Raw genomic sequence first — 18,707 nt, forward strand, 5'->3', positions numbered from 1 at the left:
TATAGATACTGTGATAATAGAATGCTAGAACAAACTAATTTACACATATTTAGAGCAGTTTTCTTCTCTTTTAAGAAATGTAAATAGCCAAAAGAGAGAGATGAAAAACAGAAAGATAGAACCAGACAGACTGTATAGTGAAAATGGACTTACTTAAAATATCAAAAATCGATCTTTTATGGAGTAAAATTTGCATTAACCGATGTTGTGTATCTGATATGGAGGATTGCTGAAAATACACCAATCACAAAAATGCAACATATTATATCTGACCGTATATAGATTCACCTGATGTTAGCATAGATGGAACAGAGTGTTCCATATTGTATTCAAGAATTTAAATATTATTCTGTATTAGTCCAATGAAACTTACTTTCAACAGGTAAGAGGATTGGCAAATACGTCTAAGGATAAATCTTATTTTTATGTAGGCTTTGATACAGAATCTAGAATGGAAACACCATATTTTAATTTCATATCAATCATAATTATAGTGATGATACAAATCATAAAAGGATGCGTAGAAACACTACCTTTTGTTACTCTTCTAGTTAAGAGGAAATTATTAGTCCCAACGGAGCATTAATCTGCTGATTCACGTGATTTAATTGCCTAAAGAGAATTGATATAAAAACGGATTCTAAAGGAAAAAAACAAAGGGATTATCAAAAAAGGCAAACTAGTAAACCTTCATGTGAATAACAGTTAGCTAGAAGGAATACTTGACTAACCTTCGCACACATCGCGATGTCATCTATTTAAAGGGTAGGTTCCACGAATGATTTTTCTGAAACTTAAAGAAAACATATTTTAAGTATAGAATCAATCTACTATTTATATACGTCAGATCTAATATAGAGAGTAACTTAAGCGGGCTAAATTTACCTTATTTTAGTTTTCGCGGGGCTGAAAAATGGCCTCCGGCGTCTCGCGTGCTCACAGAAGAAAATGAGATAGCGAGAGATACAAACTAACCACACTCCTAAATACTCGTTGGTTGATCCACTGACCCATCTTGCTCCTTGGCTGACAGGAGGTCAGGAAGAGGCTCGGTCTCCTCCTCCATCCCAGCATCTGTCGCTAAGAGCATGCCCACTTGGGACCTCTCCAAGTGGGGCTTGAGGCGGTTGACATGAAGGACCCTCAAGGGGTTCCTTGGAGACCACAAGTTCACCAAATAGGTGACAGGGCTCTTGCGCTCCACAACCTCAAAGGGACCGGTCCACTTATCCTGGAGCGCACAGGGCTCCACTGGGGCCAAGACCCATACCTTCTGTCCAGGCTGAAGCTCTACCAGAGTGGCGTTCTGGTCGTACCACCACTTCATCTCCTCCTGGCTGGCTTCCAGGTTTGCCTCAGCAAGTTCCCTGAAATGCCTAGTCTGGTTTCTGAAGGCCAGCATGTAGCTATATACATTCTGGGGAGGTTTCCTGGGAGATTGCTCCCAGCCTTCCTTGACCAGACTTAGAGGTCCTCTCACTGGGTGTCCGTACAGCAGCTCAAAGGGACTGAACCCTAGAGACTTCTGTGGCACCTCTCTGTAAGCAAAGAGAAGGCATGGTAAGAGGACGTCCCACTTACACCTCATGGGTTCCTCAAGACCCATTATCATGCCCTTTAGGGTTCGGTTAAATCTCTCAACCAACCCGTTTCCTTGGGGGTGGTAATGTGTGGTGAACTTGTAGGTTACACCACACTCTTGTCAAAGAGATTTCATATATTTAGATATGAAATTGGTACCTCGGTCAGACACCACCTCTAGAGAGAATCCCACTCGGGAGAAAATTCCCATCAGCGCACGTCCCACCACGGGGGCCGTCACTGTCCTCAGAGGGATGGCTTCTGGGTACCGGGTGGCATGGTCCACCAGGACCAGGATGAACCATCGCTGTCCTGGGGTCCAGTGGCCCTACAATGTCAATCCCCACTCGCTGGAATGGGGTACCGACCACAGGGAATGGCTGGAGTGGAGCCTTCTGCTTCCTTCCACTCTTCCCACTTGCCTGGCAAGTCTGGCAGGTCCTGCAGTGAGTGTCTGAACTACTGCGCATTTGGGGCCAAAAGAAGTGGGTGACCAGCCTTTCAAAGGTCTTGTCCTGCCCCAAATGTCCTGCTAATGGCACATTGTGAGCCAGCCCCAGTAGGAAGGCTCTGAAGCGCTGGGGTACCACCAGCACACGGGCTGACCCAGGCTCAGCAACCTTAGGCTCAGAGTACAGGAGGTCGTTCTCCCAGTAAATGAAATGTGACCCAGACTGATCACCTGCGGCCTGGTCTGCAGCCTGCTGCCGCATACCCACGAGAGAAGGGCACTCTTTCTGCTCCCTGCAGAATTCCTCCCTGGAGGGTCCTCCTTCTTGCTGCCAATGGGTCAGCTCAGGCAGATCCACCAGTTCAGCTATCTGTTCCCCTGTAGGTTCCAGGGCATCCCCCTCAAGGTCTGCTCCCTCCTGGACCGTGGGAACTTTGGGGGCCGGTTTCCCGTGCCCCCTGCCTCTTCTCCCTAAGGCCGGTTCCTGGGCCTCCCTCTCAGGCTCCAGGTCCTCTTGAGCACCTCTACTCGCTGCCATGGACCGTGTGGTGACACACGCCCGATCTGGCATACCCAACATCTCCAGGTGAGCACTCCGCTCCACCTTAGCCCAAGGTGAGCTCTCCAGATCGTTCCCTAACAGACAATCTACAGGCATGGCCGGCCTCACAGCTACCTGAAGAGTACCAGAGACCACCCCCCCCACTCAAAGGGAACCTGAGCCACCGGGCAGTGACTCTCGGTGTTGTCGGCGGCAACAACCGGATAGAATGCTCCTGGGACAACCTGCTCCTGAGACACCAGGTGGCGCTTGACAGCCGTCACACTGGCTCCTGTGTCTCTGAGAGCTTCCACTCTATGGCCATTTATGGTCACCCACTGCCTGTATTTTCTAGTGTTCTCAGGCAGCTGGGTTTTGGGGACCACTTCACGGTCTCCTAATGAGACCAGGGACATTTCTACTGAACCCCACCCACCTTGGACACCCATCTCCCCACCCAGGGCTACACTAGCCGTCTGCCGGGGGTTTGCACCAGGGGGTGCTGGTTTACCAAACTGGCGACACTTGGGATCATTGGCAAAATGACCCAGCTCACCACATCTGTAACAGGTCAGGGGCCCTCTTTGAACAGGGGGACCTGTCGGGGCCCCAGTCGGTTTCTGGGGTGGGGGAGGCTGAGAACCTTTCCCTTGGTTCCCTTGGGGATTACTTTGGGGCCTCTTCTGGAACTCCCTCTGTTTACCCTTGTCCCCCCGCTCTTCTGCTGGGGACCCTGCCCACCTTTGGCGGAGTCTCCCACGGGACCCTTGTGGACCCTGGTACTGACCCAGCGGTCCGCCTCCTCAGCAAGCTTCCTAGGGTTAGTCAGCCTACTATCAATCAGGTGCTGGCGTAGCTCAGGAAAACAATTACTGGACAAGTGCTCCCATGCCATTAAATCAAGAAGCCCTTGAAAATTATCAACCTTGCTACCCTTCACCCAACCATCCAGTGCTCTGCAAAAAAAAGTCACATACTCCACATACGTACTATTGGGAATCTTAGTGCAACCCCTGAACCTCTGTCTATACATTTCAGGGGTTAACCCATACCTAGCCATTAAAGCATCCTTCATATGGGGGTAAGAGTTATACACATCTGAGGGCAAATCTAGCAGTGTGTCCCGCCCTTCACTCAAGAACCGCCCCCACAACCCCGCTCCCCAATCCTTCTCAGGGACCCGGTGGGAGGACATGGCTACTTCGTAGGCTTTAAACCACTGCCCTATGTCATCATTTAAAAAAAATTCTTTCACTACATCTTTGGGTATGTACACTCTGGACTCTACCTGCACTGGGGGTGTGCTGCCACCAGAGGGAGTGCTTCCCAAGCCCTGGGCTTTCAACTCCAGCTCCCTCATTTTTACGTCATGCTCCATTTGGATTTTTTTCTCTTCCATTTCTAGCCTTTTTTGTTCCATTGCCAGTTGCCCATTTAGTTTGGCCATCTCTATTTCATGAGCTCTGGTTTCCTTCCTGTCTGCCAACTCCTCTGGAGATAAACTTTTACTAGAAACACTGCTACCTGCAGGGGAAGGGGATCTCCTTCCTCTTGAACCCACTGGCCCACCCAGCTGCTCATCTGCATTCTCATCATCAGTGGCATTCCTTGCTTCTACCCAGGCCCTCAGCACCTTGTAGAGCTGTGTCTTGTTTTTACATCCAGTTGTAGAAACATTAAACTTCTTGCAAAAGAACTTCAGCTGTGATAACTTGTAGCTGTCTAGATTCTCTTCTTTCCATTCAAATTCTGTATTGACAGAGACTATGGATGCTGCTTTCTCCACCATGGTAAAGCTTGGCAGTGCTCAAAAATAGACAGTCCCAAAAAGAAATCTACCAACAAGTATTGGTTGTGTTAAGGTCTGCACTCACTAAGTAGTGTTCACCAATTACTGTACATGAGTCACAAATGCAAGTCCAGAATCCTCACCGCTGACCACCAATGTTAGAATCCGGGTTCTCTGGTTGGCACAGGTAGGTACTTGTGACAAGCAAGGAACCTTTCCTCTAGTCAGGGTAAGGGGTTACACTACAAAAACAACCCCTGCTCACCATCTAGGTAGCTTGGCGCGAGCAGACAAGGCTTATCTCAGATCGTTATAGGTTAAGCATTTGTGAACACATACAGTAACCAAGTGACAACACTACAAATGGACACCACACAGGTATTTATATTAAAAATAAGGATTCTTTATATAGGATTATCACAAGACCATTAAACGATTAAAAATACACAATACGGTTGCTTAGTTGGTAGAAGATTGCTTAGTTTCTCTTAAGTTCTTAAATGCGACACTTTAAGTCAATGTACCTTAGATACGACACGCAGGGCAACGAAAGTGTTGCAGCGATGCAGATGCGTTGAAGTTCTTGGTGCAAAAGAAATAAAGACGGGATCTTCCAGATGCGTTACGCTTCTCTGATGTTGCGAGAAGGCTCGACTCGATGCGTCAGTTACAGCGGCGTCACCTTTGGCGAGATGCGACGACAGCGGCCTTGGCAGCGGCACTCTTCTCCGATGTTGCGAGACGTTTCCGCTCGATGCGATGCTGCAGCGGCGACACCCCACTGGCGAGATGCGACAACAGCGGCTCCGACGGCGGCACGCTTCTCCGTGGATGCGAGGCGCTTTTCTGGTTGCGGTGCAATGCGACAACTACGATGGCTGCGATGGCGACACGCTTCCTCCTCGATGCGAGACTCTTCTCTCGATGCGGTGCAATGCGACAGCTACGATGGCTGCGATGGTGACACGCTTCTTTGGCGTTGCGAGACACTTCCGGAATGATGCGAGACGCTTCCGCTCGATGCGATGCTGCAGCGCGACACTCTTTGCGAGATGCGACGACAGCGGCTCCGACGGTGGCACGCTTCTCTTCCTTGCGTCGCGCTTCCAGCTCCTTGCGACACGCAGTCCCTCAGAAGACCCAACAACAGCAGCAGGCACTTCCAAAAGACTCTGGGGAGCTGGGGGTGAAGTCCACTGGTCCTGGGACTTCGTTCAGGGGGCAAGCTCAGTTCAAGCCCTTGGAGATCTTTTTAAAGCACAAGTTGAAGCAAAGTCTTTAGTAGTCTTTCTCCTCTCCTTCAGCAGCAAGGCAACCACTGCAGGCCAATCCCCCAGGTCAGGGACAGTACTCCTCTTACAGCTTTCCCAGTTCCTTCTCCTCTGGCAGAGGTTCTTCTTGTTTCAGCAGGATCTAATTTCTTGGGAGCAGGGTCCCAATACTTATACCCCTAATTCCTTTGTTCCTCTGGGGTTGAGGGGCCTTTACCCAGTCCAAGCCAGTTCTTGAGCACTCTGTTGACATGACTCTGCCTTTCTAGTCAGGGTGCAGGGCAGAGACATCAGCCACTCCGCAGGAGGTGGAGCCAGCATTGTGGTAGCAGAGCACAACCCTATTCAGAGCCCAGGTGTACTCCTCCCACCCATCTGACTGCCAATCTTCCTATTCACCACCAGGCTACCTAGCCCTGCCCCTCTGGGTTTCCCTAGCCCTGTCACTCACACAACCAGACAGGCAGATACAAATCATAGCAGAGGCAGGCTGAAATGGTCAGGCAAGCAAATACCAACTTTCTAAAAGTGGTATTTGCAAACACAGAATATTAAAATAAACTTTACTAAAAGATGTATTTTATTATTCTGAGTTCAGGCATACTTAACTCGAATTTCTACCATGTTCCCTGGGTCTGTTAGGATCATAGGATGTAACAATTCTCACAGCCCATTCTGGCCTATGGAGAACAGGTAGCCTTACAATAGTGAAAAACGAAAATGGCTGTAATTCACTATTAGGACATGCCACACACATCAGGACTTGTCCTACCTTATGCTTACAATGCACCCTGCCCTTGGGCCTACCATAGGGGTGACTAATATGAAGTTAAGGGAAGGTTTAGAGACTGGTAAGTGTGTGCACTTACCCAGTCAGCATGACAGTACCAGACTGCACGCAGGTTCTGCAATGGCAGACCTTAGATACATTTTACCAGGCTGCTTCTGTGGGTGGCACAACCAGTGCTGTAAGCCCACCAGCAGCATTTGTATTTACAAGCCCTGGGCACTCCTGGTGCGCTTTACTGGGGTCTGACAGTAAACCAAATAAGCCAATCATGGAATCCAACCAACATATACATTTTAAACAGGGAGCACTTGCACTGCGGCACTGGTTGGCAGTGGTACAGTGCTCTGAGCAGCTAACACCAGCACAACACATGAGGCACAGCGACAAAAAGTAGAAGGGAGACTCACGCCAAGGTGCCAGGTCTAACAGGGAGCCATTGGGAATGGATTTTCTGCAGTAGGCAAACGGTTTGGAAACTTGAGATGTGAAATTTTGGGTGTAATTTTGAAACCTCTTTTGATAACTGCCCTTTGTGCAATATTCCTGCTTATAATCTTTAAGAGATAAAAGTATGCACAAGTTAGACAAGTAGTGAAGAGGAAGAAAGCAGAGTAGAGTTAGATGAGAATCCTATATGTTTACACATGGCCTTATGTACTCATGTGATGTAACAATTTTTAATGTGAGGTGCACCTGAACAGATAAAGAAGGTGCATTCATTGTGTAATCTCAACATTTATATGAGTGTGCCTATTAACATTTTCCTATACAGTAACAGTAAATTGCAGTTCTCACATATATCTACATTTGTGTGGTTTGAATAATATTGTAAATTATTGTTAGAGTCGGGGATCTCTGGTTGGCGCAAGGTTGCCCTTGTGTCAAGCAGGAACCCTCTCCTCCACGTCAGGGCGCAGGATAACCCCTCGCGAATGACCCTTGCTCACCCTCTAGGTGCGTGGCGTGAGCAGCCAAGGCGATTCCTCAGGCGTTGTTGGTTAAGCACTTACAATCGTACACACAGTAAATACATCAATCCCCCCAGAAACGGACACCAGACTTGGATATATATAAAAATACGATTCTTTATGTAAAAATAAGGTATATATATCTCAGCAGACTTATCACAAGACCAATAACGTTTTCGCTATGCCACCAGGTTGTCCAGCGGGCAAATGTTCGTTGTTCGTAGCTTCAAATGGATACTTTGTAGTTCTCTTGCAAATGTTACTTGTGGTTCCAGTACTCACAGAGATCGGCTCCTGCGAACGGGGAAATAAGGCGTTGCGGGCCCCGAGCCCGATACTGGAACTTCTTTCGTGATGTGGAGAGCCGGCACAGATCGGTGCGACTCTCAGCTTGGGAAGTGTTCTTGGGTCCTCAATCAGCAGGTGTGGGCACGTAGGCAGGCGCGGCCAGCGACCCTTTAGCACGGCGGTGCAGGAGGGTCTCCACAGCGGGGGCGGCGCGGCCTGAGATGTCCGGGGATAGCGAAGCGGGGTCACAGGGCACAGTCAGTGCAGCTGGATGACCCGGCGTAGATCACAGTCGTCGGACGGCTTCCGGCAGGAGGGGTGATAGCGCGTTCAGCGCACTCCAATGGCAGGCGGTGACAGGGATGCAGGCGGCCTGGCCCGGGAACAGAGAGCGGCTCGGGACGGAGCGGGGCTCTCACGGGTTGGAGGCAGGCGAGCTTCTGAGTGTCACGGCCCTAGGAGGGGCGATGAGGGGCGCAGTCTCTTTTCCAGCGGGATGCACACACGGCTCGAATTGGAGGATGAGCAAGAAGCACAGAGAACCCACTGTTCCTGGGGTTCAGTTCAGGGGGCAAGCTCAGGTCAAGCCCTTGGAGAATGTTCAAGCACAAAGTAGCAAAGTCTTTTCAGTAAGTCTCTTCCTCTCCTCTCTCAGCAAGGCAAGCAGCAGGCCAGCTCCTCCGGCGTCTTCTTCTCCTTCTAGTCGGGCAGAGGTTCTTTGTGGTAAACAGGATTCTGATTTCTTAGGAGCCAGGCTCCTACTTTTATACCATGATTCTTTTGTTCTTTAGCGCCAGGGGGCCTAGGCCTGGCTCAGTCCAGTTCTGGAGCACTTTGTTATGGTGACTCTGCTCTTTCCTTTCAGCAGCAGGGCAGAGACATCAGCCGCCCCACAGGGGGTGGCGCCGGCTTTGTGGTGGCAGAGCACAGGTCTATTCAAGAGTCAAGGTGTACTCCTCCCACCCATCCAGGTGTCACCTCTCTACCCACCACCTGGCAGCCAACCTGTCTCTGGGGATTCCCCAACCCTGCTCCTTACTGTTGCCAGGCAGAACACATACACACAGCAGAGGCGGACTGAGATGGTCAGGTCAGTAAATACTAACTTTCTAAAAGTAGTATTTACAAACCCAGGATATTAAAATAAACTTGACTACAAGAAGTATTTTATCATCCTGAGTTCAGGCATACTAAACTTGACACTTCTACCATGCTCTCTGAGTCCACTGGGGTCACAGCGTTGGCGTGATCCCGGCAGCCCATTCTGGCCTATGGAGAGCAGGCAGCCTTCAATAGTGAAGAACGGAAATGGCTGTAATTCACTACTAAGACATGCCACACACATCAGGGCATGTCCTACCTTATGCCTACAATGCACCCTGCCCTTGGGCCTACCAGAGGGGTGGCTAATATGTAGGTAAGGGAAGGTTTAGGGACTGGCAAGTGGGGGCACTTGCGCAGTCAGCGCGACGGTCCCGGACCGCGCACAGGCTCTGCGGTGGCAGACCCTAGACACACTTTACAAGGCCGCTTCCGGGGGTGGCGCAACCAGCGCTGCAAGCCCACCAGCAGCATTGGCATTCACAAGCCCTGGCACCCCTGGTGCACTTTACTGGGGACTGACAGTGAATCCAATAAACCAATCGTGGACATCAATTACAGGTACACTTTACTTAGGGAGCACTTGCACTGCGGCACGGATTAGCCGTGGCGCAGTGCCCTGAGCGGACAACACCAGCAAAACAGTCGAGGCACACCATCAAAAAGTGGAAGGGAAACTCACGCCAAGGTGCCAGGTCTAACACGTGTCCCCTCCAGCTGAAATGTGGGGAGAACTACCCTTGCCCAGGGGGTTCCTCGTCACTAAGGCGGAAATACCTGGACAGACCGTCAGCGTTGGCGTGATCTGTACCAGGACGGTGTTCCACCGTAAAGTCCATACCCTGTAGGGAGATGGACCACCTCAACAGCTTCGGGTTTTCACCCCTCATTTGCATCAACCATCTGAGGGGCCTGTGGTCCGTCTGAACCCGGAAGTGAGACCCAAACAAGTAGGGTCTTAGCTTCTTCAGCGCCCAGACCACAGCAAATGCTTCTCGCTCAATTGCACTCCACCTACTTTCCCGTGGAAGTAACCTCCTACTGATGAAGGCTACGGGTTGGTCCCAGCCCTCCTCAGTCATCTGTGAGAGAACAGCCCCCACACCATGCTCTGAAGCGTCTGTCTGGACTAGGAATTCCTTGGAGAAGTCAGGGGCCAAGAGCACGGGCGCCGTGCACATGGCAGTCTTCAGGGTGTCGAAAGCTTTCTGACAGGTGTCAGTCCAAATCACGTTCCTGGGCTGCTTCTTCGAAGTCAGCTCTGTCAAGGGGGCAACGATCGTTCCATAGCCCTTGACAAACCTCCTGTAGTACCCAGTGAGCCCCAGGAAGGCCCTCACTGCGGTCTGCGTCTTGGGGGGTTCCCAAGCCAGGATGGTCTCAATTTTGGGTTGCAAGGGTGCCACCTTGCCACTCCCCACTTGGTGTCCCAAGTACACCACGGAACCCTGCCCGATCTGGCACTTGCTTGCCTTGATCGTGAGGCCTGCTCGGCGCAGCGCCATCAACACTTCCCAGAGGTGGCGCAGGTGTTCAGGCCAGGTGGCACTGAACACTGCGATGTCATCCAGGTAGGCGGCACTGAACGCATCCAGCCCAACCAGTACCTGGTTGACCAACCTCTGAAAGGTGGCAGGGGCATTCTTCATCCCAAATGGCATGACTCGGAACTGGAAGTGCCCATCTGGTGTAGAGAATGCGGACCTCTCTTTGGCCCCATCGGTCAAGGCGATCTGCCAGTACCCAGACGTTAGATCAAACGTACTGAGGAACCGGGCAGCCCCCAGCCGATCAATGAGCTCATCAGCTCTGGGGATGGGGTGCGCGTCAGTCTTCGTGACTGAATTGAGTCCTCTGTAGTCCACACAGAACCGGAGTTCAGGTGTGGCTCCCGGCGCAGCAGCCTTTGGGACCAAGACCACGGGGCTGGACCAAGGACTGCTGGAGGACTCAACCACCCCTAGCGCAAGCATTTTGGAGACCTCCTCCTTAATGCAAGCTCTGACCCTGTCAGTTACCCTGTAAGCCTTGTGCTTCACAGGTAAGCTGTCTCCTGTGTCCACATCATGGACGCACCAATCTGTGACACCAGGAACCAGGGAGAATTGGTCGGAAAATTGTCCCAGCAAGTGGCGGCAGTCTTCCTGTTGTTCGGGCGTCAGGGTGGGTGAGAGGTTAACTCCATCCACTGACCCATCTTTCTCAGAGGCCACTAAGAGGTCAGGAAGAGGCTCGGTCTCCTCTTCCATTCCATCATCAGTGGCCAGCAGCATGCCCACTTCGGTCCTCTCTAAGTGGGGCTTAAGGCGGTTAACATGTAGGACCCTCAAAGGGTTCCTGGGAGTCTGCATGTCCACCAAGTAGGTGATAGGACTTTTGCGCTCCACAACCTCAAATGGACCTGTCCACTTATCCTGAAGTGCACAAGGCTCCACTGGGGCCAAGACCCACACCTTTTGTCCAGGTTGAAGCTCTACCAGAGTGGCATTCCGGTCGTACCACCGCTTCATCTCCTCCTGGCTGGCTTCCAGATTTGCCTCAGCAAGTTGCCTGAAACGCCGAGTCTGGTTTCGGAAGGCCAGCATGTAACTATATACATTCTGGGGAGGTTTCCTGGGAGATTGCTCCCAGCCTTCCTTTACCAAACTCAGAGGTCCTCTTACCGGGTGACCATACAGAAGCTCAAAGGGGCTGAACCCTAGAGACTTCTGTGGCACCTCTCGGTAAGCGAAGAGCAGGCATGGCAAGAGGACGTCCCACTTACGCCTCATTGGACCGTCCAGGCCCATGATCATGCCTTTGAGGGTTCGGTTGAATCTCTCAACCAACCCATTTCCTTGGGGATGGTAAGGAGTGGTGAACTTGTAAGTTACCCCACACTCCTTCCACAGGGATTTCATATATGTGGATATGAAATTGGTCCCCCTGTCGCTCACCACCTCTAGAGGGAATCCCACTCGGGAGAAAATTCCCATCAGTGCCCGTCCCACCACGGGGGCCGTCACTGTCCTCAGAGGGATGGCTTCAGGGTACCGGGTGGCATGGTCCACCAAGACCAGGATGAACCTGTTGCCCAGGGCTGTCTTGGGGTCCAGAGGCCCCACAATATCAATACCCACCCGTTGGAATGGCGTACCGACCACAGGGAAAGGTTGCAGAGGAGCCTTGTGCTTCCCTCCGCTCTTACCACTTGCCTGGCAAGTCCGACAGGTTCTGCAGTAGGAATCGGAATTCTTGTGCATTTGGGGCCAGTAAAAGTGGGTGACAAGCCTGTCATAGGTCTTGTCCATCCCCAAATGTCCTGCTAACGGCACATCATGAGCCAGCCCCAGTAGGAAGGTTCTGAACTTCTGGGGTACCACCAGCACACGGGCTGACCCAGGTTCAGCAGCCTTAGGCTCGGAATACAGGAGGTCACTCTCCCAGTACACGTAGTGTGTTTTGGCCTGAACACCATTGGCCTGGTCTGCAGCCTGTTGCCGCATACCCACGAGAGAAGGGCATTCTTTCTGCTCCCTGCAGAATTCCTCCCTGGAGGGACCTCCTTCTTGCTGCCAATGGGTCAGCTCAGGCAGATCTCCCAGCTCGGCAATCTGTTCCCCGGTAGGCTCCAGAGCATCCCCCTCAGGGTCTACTTCCTCCCGGGCCGTGGGAACTTCGGGGGCCGGTTTCCCGCGCCTCCTGCGCCTTCTCCCTAAGGCCGGTTCCTGGACCTCTCCCTCAGGCTCCAGGACCCTCTCAACACCCCTACTGGCTGCCATGGACCGGGTGGTCACGCACGCCCAGTCGGGTAGACCCACCATCCTCAGATGCGTGGTCTTCTCCACCTTTTCCCAAGGGGAACTCTCCAGGTCGTTCCCTAGCAGACAGTCTACAGGCATGTCAGTTCTCACAGCGACTTGTAGAGTACCAGAGACCTCCCCCCACTCAAAGGGAACTTGAGCCATTGGACAACGACTCTCTACGTTGTCAGCATTGACAACCCTACAGTAGGCATTGGGTACAATTTGCTCTTGAGACACCAGGTGTTGCCTCACCGAGGTCAACGCTGGCTCCTGTATCTCTAAGAGCCTCAACCTTCTTCCCATTGATGGTCACTACTTGCCCATATTTCTTAGTGTTAGAGGGCAGGTAGGTTACAGGGACCATCTCACTGTCTCCTAGCGAGACTAGGGTCATCTGCCCGGGACCCCCACCCTCCTGGACTGCTACCTCCTCCCCAAAGTTAATACTAGCTACTTGCCGGGGTGGAGCACCAGTGGGTGCGGTCTTACCAAACAGGCGACACTTAGGATCAGAGGCAATGTGACCCGGGTCACCACACTTATAACAATTGAAGGGCCCCTTTGGAACAGGTCTACCTGTCGGGGCCCCGTTCTGCTGCGGGGGTGGGGGAGGCTGAGAACCCTTCTGCTGGTTCCCTTGGGAATTACTTTGGGGGCCTTTTTGGAACCCCTTCTGTTTACCCTTGTCCCCCCCACTCTTCTGCTGGGGACCCTGCCCACCTTTGGCGGAGTCTCCCACTTGACCCCTGTGGACCCTGGTGCTGAGCCAGCGGTCCGCCTCCTCAGCAAGCTTCCTCGGGTTGGACAGCTTGCTATCTATCAGGTGCTGGCGTAGCTCAGGAAAACATTGACTGGACAAGTGCTCCCATGCAATTAAATCAAGCAGCCCTTGATAATCATTCACTTTGCTACCCTTCACCCAACCATCCAGCGCTCTGCAGAAAAAGGTCACATATTCCACATACGTACTCTCAGGGATCTTCTTGGTCTCCCTGAACCTCTGTCTATATAGCTCAGGAGTTAACCCATACCTGGTCATTAAAGCTTCCTTCATATGGGGGTATGAGGTCTGGACTTCTAAGGGCAAATCTAACAGTGTGTCCCGCCCTTCCGCAAGGAACCTTCCCCACAACCCCGCTCCCCAGTCTTTCTCAGGGACCCGGTGTGAGGACATGGCCACCTCGTAGGCTCTAAACCACTGCCCTATGTCATCCTTTCTAAAATACTCCTTTACTACATCTTTGGGGATGTACACCTTGGACTCTACCTGCGCTGGTGGAGTGCTGCCACCAGAAGGAGCGGTGTCCAAACTTTTCGCCTTCAGCTCCAACTCCTTCAATCTGATATCATGATCCATTTGGCGTTGTTGTGCCTCCAGGGCCAACTTCTGCTTTTCCATTTCCATTTGTCCTGCCAACTTTGCCATCTCCATTGCATGCGCCCTGTCTGCTGCCCTGTCTGCCAGCTCCTCTGGTGACCGGACTCTGCTGGGCTCCTCAAGGTTGTCGGGTGGAACGATGTCCCCCGCATTCCGTAGGTCTCGTGACTCCTTCCAGGCTCTCAACGCCTTGGTGTACTGGGGCTTCCTCTTGCATCCAGCATGGGGGACTCTGAATTGTACACTGTAGCCTTTCAATTGCTCCATCGTGTAGCCTTCCAGTCTCTCCCAATCCACCTCATCGATTCCAGAAATCACAGAGAGTGCTCTCCCAGCGGAGTGTGAGCCAGGCATGGTTGCAGTAATGGCAGATGTCTCAACAAAGTTCACCAAATAAAAACCTGCGGCTGCGTTATTTGGTCTGCTCTCACTATCTGGTGATTAATAATTCACTGTATGCAAACTACAAGTGCAAATCCGAAATCCCACCGCTGCCACCAATGTTAGAGTCGGGGATCTCTGGTTGGCGCAAGGTTGCCCTTGTGTCAAGCAGGAACCCTCTCCTCCACGTCAGGGCGCAGGATAACCCCTCGCGAATGACCCTTGCTCACCCTCTAGGTGCGTGGCGTGAGCAGCCAAGGCGATTCCTCAGGCGTTGTTGGTTAAGCACTTACAATCGTACACACAGTAAATACATCAATCCCCCCAGAAACGGACACCAGACTTGGATATATATAAAAATACGATTCTTTATGTAAAAATAAGGTATATATATCTCAGCAGACTTATCACAAGACCAATAACGTTTTCGCTATGCCACCAGGTTGTCCAGCGGGCAAATGTTCGTTGTTCGTAGCTTCAAATGGATACTTTGTAGTTCTCTTGCAAATGTTACTTGTGGTTCCAGTACTCACAGAGATCGGCTCCTGCGAACGGGGAAATAAGGCGTTGCGGGCCCCGAGCCCGATACTGGAACTTCTTTCGTGATGTGGAGAGCCGGCACAGATCGGTGCGACTCTCAGCTTGGGAAGTGTTCTTGGGTCCTCAATCAGCAGGTGTGGGCACGTAGGCAGGCGCGGCCAGCGACCCTTTAGCACGGCGGTGCAGGAGGGTCTCCACAGCGGGGGCGGCGCGGCCTGAGATGTCCGGGGATAGCGAAGCGGGGTCACAGGGCACAGTCAGTGCAGCTGGATGACCCGGCGTAGATCACAGTCGTCGGACGGCTTCCGGCAGGAGGGGTGATAGCGCGCTCAGCGCACTCCAATGGCAGGCGGTGACAGGGATGCAGGCGGCCTGGCCCGGGAACAGAGAGCGGCTCGGGACGGAGCGGGGCTCTCACGGGTTGGAGGCAGGCGAGCTTCTGAGTGTCACGGCCCTAGGAGGGGCGATGAGGGGCGCAGTCTCTTTTCCAGCGGGATGCACACACGGCTCGAATTGGAGGATGAGCAAGAAGCACAGAGAACCCACTGTTCCTGGGGTTCAGTTCAGGGGGCAAGCTCAGGTCAAGCCCTTGGAGAATGTTCAAGCACAAAGTAGCAAAGTCTTTTCAGTAAGTCTCTTCCTCTCCTCTCTCAGCAAGGCAAGCAGCAGGCCAGCTCCTCCGGCGTCTTCTTCTCCTTCTAGTCGGGCAGAGGTTCTTTGTGGTAAACAGGATTCTGATTTCTTAGGAGCCAGGCTCCTACTTTTATACCATGATTCTTTTGTTCTTTAGCGCCAGGGGGCCTAGGCCTGGCTCAGTCCAGTTCTGGAGCACTTTGTTATGGTGACTCTGCTCTTTCCTTTCAGCAGCAGGGCAGAGACATCAGCCGCCCCACAGGGGGTGGCGCCGGCTTTGTGGTGGCAGAGCACAGGTCTATTCAAGAGTCAAGGTGTACTCCTCCCACCCATCCAGGTGTCACCTCTCTACCCACCACCTGGCAGCCAACCTGTCTCTGGGGATTCCCCAACCCTGCTCCTTACTGTTGCCAGGCAGAACACATACACACAGCAGAGGCGGACTGAGATGGTCAGGTCAGTAAATACTAACTTTCTAAAAGTAGTATTTACAAACCCAGGATATTAAAATAAACTTGACTACAAGAAGTATTTTATCATCCTGAGTTCAGGCATACTAAACTTGACACTTCTACCATGCTCTCTGAGTCCACTGGGGTCACAGCGTTGGCGTGATCCCGGCAGCCCATTCTGGCCTATGGAGAGCAGGCAGCCTTCAATAGTGAAGAACGGAAATGGCTGTAATTCACTACTAAGACATGCCACACACATCAGGGCATGTCCTACCTTATGCCTACAATGCACCCTGCCCTTGGGCCTACCAGAGGGGTGGCTAATATGTAGGTAAGGGAAGGTTTAGGGACTGGCAAGTGGGGGCACTTGCGCAGTCAGCGCGACGGTCCCGGACCGCGCACAGGCTCTGCGGTGGCAGACCCTAGACACACTTTACAAGGCCGCTTCCGGGGGTGGCGCAACCAGCGCTGCAAGCCCACCAGCAGCATTGGCATTCACAAGCCCTGGCACCCCTGGTGCACTTTACTGGGGACTGACAGTGAATCCAATAAACCAATCGTGGACATCAATTACAGGTACACTTTACTTAGGGAGCACTTGCACTGCGGCACGGATTAGCCGTGGCGCAGTGCCCTGAGCGGACAACACCAGCAAAACAGTCGAGGCACACCATCAAAAAGTGGAAGGGAAACTCACGCCAAGGTGCCAGGTCTAACAATTATTTTATATATTTACTTATTAATTTAAATAATACTGTGCTTTTTTTGTAACTAGAAATGTATCTATTTGAATAGTGCTTCACTTCTATGTTGTAACTGTTTATGTAACTATAATCATGCATTTAAACGTGTACTGAAATGCTTGCTGCACTAATTTAACCAAAGACCTTAAGCATAGGGATTTTTAATGTTTAACTTTTAATGTGAATTTTTGCTTTGGATACAATGTTTTTCTCTCCTTAGCAGGTGCAGTTGCATGAGTTCAAGGTAAAAGAAAGGCACATTGTGTGCAGTGGTGGCTCCTCCTCTAAGGCGGAGGAGCGTCGCACCACTGCTTTGGGAGCAGTGCAGCGGAAAAATAAATTATATTAACCTGGTTATTATCATTTATTTTTCAGTGTCGGCTGGATTAGGGCGTGGCTAGGCTGGGGTTACGGGGAGGAATGGTTTGCCCTCTCCAAGTGCATGTCCGGCAAAAATAGTCAGGCTTGCTTTACACAGCCTGGTGAGGAACATGCAAAGCCTCCCAGTCCCTGTTTGAGCACCAAACCATTGCGCTCAGAACAATCACAACGTAGCATTGCAGCATTGTGATTGGCTTTGGGGAGGGAGCCTGTGTGCTTTCTCCTTCCTTCTGCTACGGAAGCAGAGGAGAAGGCAGCTGAAGGGACCGAAGGGGAGAAACAGCCGGCCGCAAAAAGGTAAGTGGATTTTTTTTGTGTCCCCAACCACGCCCCGCCCGCCACCCCCGTCACCTGACAATCACTACTGATTGTGTGAAAGAGATAGTGAGGCTTGAAAGGAGTATCTTGTGGCAAGGATAATGACAATATTCCCACTGATGAAAATGGAACATATGAGGAAAGTTAAGTATCCCACTGAGCTTACAAACCACTTGAAAGTAAATGTAATCTCACCCCCATCCGGTGTGGAATCAGGGCCGGCTCTAGGACGGTGCGACCAGTGCCACCGCACCGGGTGCTGACTTCCTGGGGGCGCCGTGTTTGCAAGTTTATTATGTTTTTAAAGCTCCTGCTGCGACGTCCCTTTCCTTCAGCAATTACCAGGCATCACAACAATGTCAAGTTAACTCCTGTGATTAATGATCTTCCTGGAGAGAGATTCGGTTTTGTATAGTTGATGTTTTGACTTATGTAAAGGTAGTGCAGAGGGATAATATGCCTGCTGCAAAGAACGTGTACCATACAGATTACAGAGTGCATATACTGTAAAAAAATCAGCAGGTTCCTGGTTTTTAAAGAGACATCCTTTTGTTACTTGCAATTTATAACTTAAAGTCTTAATATAGAATAGTGAGCTATTAACTTTCATCATAGAACTGCATACACACAGCAAAGTATACATAAGAGCATTGATTAATGTTGCAAATGGGTTAATTTGAGTATAAATCAATTTATGTTATTAAAGAAAACTCCCAACTATGCTGTTTCTTTTTCTGCTCTGAGTTTGTGCTTCTCCACACCAAGCACTCCTAAACTATATGCCCACCAGTATGGATGACATGTAACTCCTACACCTTTAGTCCTTTGGCTTATGTAACATTTCCTATACACTGATTTATGATTGTCTCTGTGTAATGTGTGGGTGATGCAAAGTGCTCGGACATCCTTTACTGGTCTGAGTGGCGCTATATAACCATTTCAATGCATCTGAGAGAGACTGGTTATGGAGACTTAGTCACTGTTAAAGGGTACTAGTGAGAGAATCCGTGGTGGAGGTGGTCATTGGGGGCACCAACTAACATCGTCGCACTGGGCGCCACCAGTGCTAAAGCCGGCCCAGTGTGGAATACAGTGTCAAGCAAACACTTATATTTTGCATTGGTGTGATTGCTATATTATTTTTTCAAAACGTATTGTGTTATTCAAATAAGTGTAATGGATATGAGACGCAGTTCGCCACACTGATGGGAATGCTCCGTTATATTCTAAAATATTTCCAACAGACCAGGAAAAAAAGCAACTTGTTTGTACAACCCAAAGATTAACATGGCACGTCTATAATTCTTCTTCTGCCT

General features: G+C 51.0%; 1 long non-coding RNA gene across 2 annotated transcripts in view; it reads right to left on the minus strand.

The window, feature by feature from the left end:
- The window catches only part of LOC146821427 (uncharacterized), a 344,983-nt gene that overhangs the window by 320,045 nt on the left and 6,231 nt on the right, over positions 1-18,707 (minus strand). The window contains exons 2-5 of one of the 2 annotated variants that reach the window (XR_014963168.1): positions 732-793; positions 534-640; positions 374-446; positions 154-229 (exon numbers count right to left, since the gene is read on the minus strand). The exons of the other annotated variant lie outside the window; for it this stretch is intronic. This is a non-coding gene — a long non-coding RNA (uncharacterized LOC146821427). The remainder of the gene's footprint in view (positions 1-153; positions 230-373; positions 447-533; positions 641-731; positions 794-18,707) is intronic. 2 annotated transcript variants of the gene reach the window in all.

This window comes from Triturus cristatus, chromosome 6 (genome assembly GCF_964204655.1).
Source record: "Triturus cristatus chromosome 6, aTriCri1.1, whole genome shotgun sequence".
Classification (NCBI taxonomy): domain Eukaryota; kingdom Metazoa; phylum Chordata; class Amphibia; order Caudata; family Salamandridae; genus Triturus; species Triturus cristatus.